This window comes from Pinus tabuliformis, chromosome X, assembly GCF_031772625.1.
Source record: "Pinus tabuliformis cultivar Carrire ecotype Pingquan chromosome X, CPIR1, whole genome shotgun sequence".
Classification (NCBI taxonomy): Eukaryota; Viridiplantae; Streptophyta; class Pinopsida; order Pinales; family Pinaceae; genus Pinus; species Pinus tabuliformis.
This window is the reverse complement of record NC_142308.1, coordinates 1281961699-1281966137: the sequence shown is the minus strand read 5'-3', so window position 1 is coordinate 1281966137 and position 4439 is coordinate 1281961699. Positions and strand designations below refer to the sequence as shown.

The 4439-nt window shown below is 39.5% G+C and overlaps 1 pseudogene; it reads left to right on the top strand.

The window, feature by feature from the left end:
- Nucleotides 1-471: 471 nt before the first annotated feature.
- On the top strand, nucleotides 472-2693 carry LOC149144725 (alkaline ceramidase TOD1 pseudogene; annotated as a pseudogene).
- The last annotated feature ends 1746 nt before the right edge of the window (nucleotides 2694-4439 follow it).

Here is a 4439-nt window from a genome sequence, read left to right as displayed (position 1 = left end):
GCAACCTTTTGTGCTACCAAATACCACGATTGTAAATCGTGCATTTAAATCTTACGGCGTTCCCTATGAAAAGAACTCCCTAAACTTCCACGTGTACCCTCTTGCGCCCTCCGATCACTTGTTAGACGATTAAAAATCTCTGTGTCGTCAGATGATTCCCTTGGTGATTAGGGTAACGAGGTAACCACTTACCTGTTACGGTTTCTCACCCCGATCTCATTGCTGAGGCATAACCTTCATTTCTGGACTACTCCATTTTTGCAACTTTCTCAACACTGAGCTAGATTTCCCAACTAGTGGTATCAAACTGGCAGCGAAATTTAATGCACAAGGAATGAATCTCCACACCCCAATCTCTCGGACCTGCAGCTCCACTTCGATATTATTCGTTGACTGTTGATATGGTGGTTTGCTCCTCACCTGGGATGCTCGTTTTTTCATTATTCCTTTTCAAAGTGCACTTTCTGTAAATTGGCTATACGTGCATACTTTTCATAGATTAAATGCCCTGTTTTCTATGACTGGTATGACAATTCTCCTTTAGTGCCAGAACGCACAAGACCTTTATTGCTTTGGCCATGTAATTGGTTACATTTGGTATTCTTTATTGTTTCCCTGTCATTATACGTTTATGTTTTTTTAAGAAACCCCTAGTTTCATTGACAGAGCCTTCATATGCTTTGTTTTGTTCAGGTAAATCATCAGTGACGGGTGTCAAATCATCAGTGACTCGTCACAACTTTTTTTCATAACCCCTGCCGCATACAACTACTCAGTCATGTAATTTCTTTCTAGGTTCTTCTTTCTCCTTTGAACTGCTCGAAGAATTTAATGGGTTTACTTAGCATCGAAGAATTTAATGGGTTTACTCAGCATCTGGGTTATCGTTTGCTCTGCTTAATTGTATTCATGGTTGAATGGAGTTCCCCTAGGGTTATAGATTACAACACTATCCAAGTCTTAATTTTAAGCTTTGTACAATAGAAAATGGAGGGTAATCCTTTAGAGGGAAGGTATTTGATTTCAACTTCATTTCTGCAATGCTTACCCTTCAGATTATGGAGCGAAGAAGTATTTGCTCAGGAAAGCTATAGCCATGGCGAATATGTCTTGCCACTTATATTCTCAGTTTTCAGGTAATCTGAGATCCTCATATTTAACAATTTGAGAAATCTATCAAGAAACATTACCTTATGGCATGCATGTCTATAAAGTAATCAGGCTAAAACTATGGCAGTCTCGCCTATTGTTCATCATATTCAAAAAGAAGAGTTAATTGATAAATCTCAGCTATTGTACATGAAAGGACCTGAAAACCCTAATTCAGCAGTAGGTCTAGTGACCTTCAATGGAAATCTGAATGTGAAGGAAAGAAAAAGGTATTTCAATTATTTAGAAGGGACTGTTTTGCCTTGTGGTTTTGCCATTTACCGTACACCAAGGTTCCTTGTGTCTGAAGAGGGTTCCTTGTGTCTAAAGAAGACAGGAAGGCCATGGAACAGTGCAAGGGGGTTGTGGTAATTTTAGCTATATTTGGAGCCTATGACAAGATTAAGCAACCCAAGAATGTTAGGAAAATCGTAGCAAAAAATGTTTGTTTCTTCATGTTTATGGACAATGCAACTCTCACAGTTCTTGCCAGATACCAGATCAAGCCCAATGAGTCTCATAGAATTGGAATTTGGTACATTATTTTGCTCAGGGAGTTGCCATACAAGGAATCTGTAATGAATGGCCTCATACCCAAGTATCTTCCCCACAGGCTTTTCCCAAACTGTGTTTACAACATTTGGATGGATGCCAAGCTACAACTTGTTGTTGATCCTTTGTTAATTTTGGAAAATCTCCTTATAACTCACAACGTTGATATTGTTGTCTCAAAGCATCCTTACAATACTCATACCATGGAGGAAGCCATTTTTACAATCAGATGGAGAAAGTGGAGCAAAGAAGTTGTGAGATATCAAATGGACAGTCACTGTATCGATGGCTTGCAACCTTGGAGCTCTAAAAGGATTCCCTACATCAATGGTATGAGAACTTAGCTTTGCTCGCATGTGCACCATCGTGACAGAGCTTTTATTAAAGGAGGTGCGACGTGGGGACAGATGTTGATTGAGACGGTACAAATATATGAGTCCAGCCACTAGCTTAGATGAACAAAGATGCTAATATTCCCTATTCTACATTTGTCATTGTTTTGGCTGTATTTGATTCATACAGAAATTTTGCTTGTCTACTCTTATTGTGTAATGGTTTATGTTGCCAATTTCAGTCTCCCTTCCCTATAGCAGTGGTATGAGAACTCAACTTTGCTCAATTATGGTGAAGTTTTAGTGTGATAGCATCTGAGATTTGTTTTGAGGTTGGTTCTCTCTTTAACTGATTTTTTGATTTTGTGTGTTGTTGTTGGCATTACAGATGCGCCTGATACTGCACTTCCAACGAAGCTATTTTCTTGCATGTTATTCAATGAATTAGAAATCTTCAATCCTCGGGATTAGTTGCCATTTGCATATGTAAGAGACATGATCACACCCAAAGTGAGGATTGACATGTTCGAATCAGCCATTTTTAATACAATAACAAATGAATATCAACACTCTTACAAAGTCAATCGAAGCATTTTCAAAGAGCATCCTTTGGACCTGCAAATTTCTTTGGGTTATGAATCCAGAACCTGCAAATCATATTTGGACAAAATGTGGGCTGTATATTCTGTTTGATTGTATTAATTCATTTCAAATTTGATTGGTTGCTAAGATTACAGCTTGCAAAAGCTATCAATTTTTTAAACTGTGAAGGGTCATGAAATAGCAGAATATGGGAGGATCCATACCAGCAAATTTAACCAATCCATGATGTTGATGGATGCCATGGGTGTTAATTATGTGCTAGATTGGATGAGATGAGTGATTTACTTCTCAATAATTGAAATCATTTTTACTGCCTCTGCCAACATGAGATGATAGAGACTGTGCACCTATATCTAATATGTGTATTGCATTTAATGGAGTTGATAGAGACTGAATTGTTTTTCCATGTGAATTCCAGTGGTGATTCTGGTTATACCGGAAATGAAGGAAAATACAATCATTGTTTTGGCTGTATTTGATTCATACAACAATTTTTCTTGTCTACTCTTATTGTGTAATGGTTTATGTTTCCAATTTCAGTGTCCCTTCCCTACAACAGTGGTATGAGAACTCAGCTTTGCTCAATTATGGTGAAGTTTTAGTGTGATAGCATCTAAGATTTGTTTTGAGGTTGGTTCTCTCTTTAACTAATTTTTTGATTTTGTGTGTTGTTGTTGGCATTACAGATGTCCCTGATACCGCACTGATAATGGGATCAGCTTCCATTTGCATATGTAAGAGACATGATGACACCCAAAGTGAGGATTGACATGTTCGAATCAGCCATTTTTAATACAATAACAAATGAATATCGACACTCTTACAAAGTCAAATGAAGCATTTTCAAAGAGCCTCCTTTGGACCTGCAAATTTCTTTGGGTTATGAATCCAAAGCTTGCAAATTGTATTTGTATAGAATGTGGGCTGCATATTATGTTTGATTGTATTAATTCATTTCATTTTTTAATAATATATATTAATTACCACCTTACCATAACAATTTCTGTTCCCTTCAACCCCAATCCTTCAAAACATAATACAGGCCACAATTGATGATATTTGACATGTGCCTTCCTCTACAAATTACTCGGACTCTTTCACATTCATGAAATGAAAATCGATCTTGAAGAGTCTAATTCTACACCCTGTACCATAATGAAAGGCATTATTAGATGAACGTCCTATAGGGATCTGCAATGGCACCGCGCGCAAGGGTTTACGACGCTGCCGCACACGCAGAGGGCGGATCTCTCCAGAATCCGCAGGTAGCTGGGGTCCCTTGCGATCAACTGTGCGGCACATGGAAGAATCATCTGGCAGCGGTACCCGCTCACACTCCCACGATTGACCTCCTGGACAAGGCAGCGGCAACCCTCACGCACAACCTCCTGAACACGATACTCGGTATACAGAAAAACCCTTGTCTCCGTTTGGCTGGATGGGTGCAAAGTACCCAGATCAGGGATCTAGCAGCAGATCCAAAACACGATTGCAAGGGCGTAATGGAACATGAGAACGGAAAAGCGTCTGGACCTGGTACACGCAGATCGCACGACATCTCTATTGGGTGCTCTGGATCTGCCGAAATACACATTGGATCTGCTAAGGCAGCACCCGGAAAATGGCTGATTGGAGGTGGCCAGTTCTCTTACACAGTGGGACGATATATAAACCCTAGATATGACATTCTCCCACCAGATCTGGGTTACAAACCAGTGAACCAAGAACTGGATAGGGTAGATCCATTTGTATTCAAAGAGGAAGAGCCAGATCCAACAAAACGAGGTCTCCTCAGGACCGATC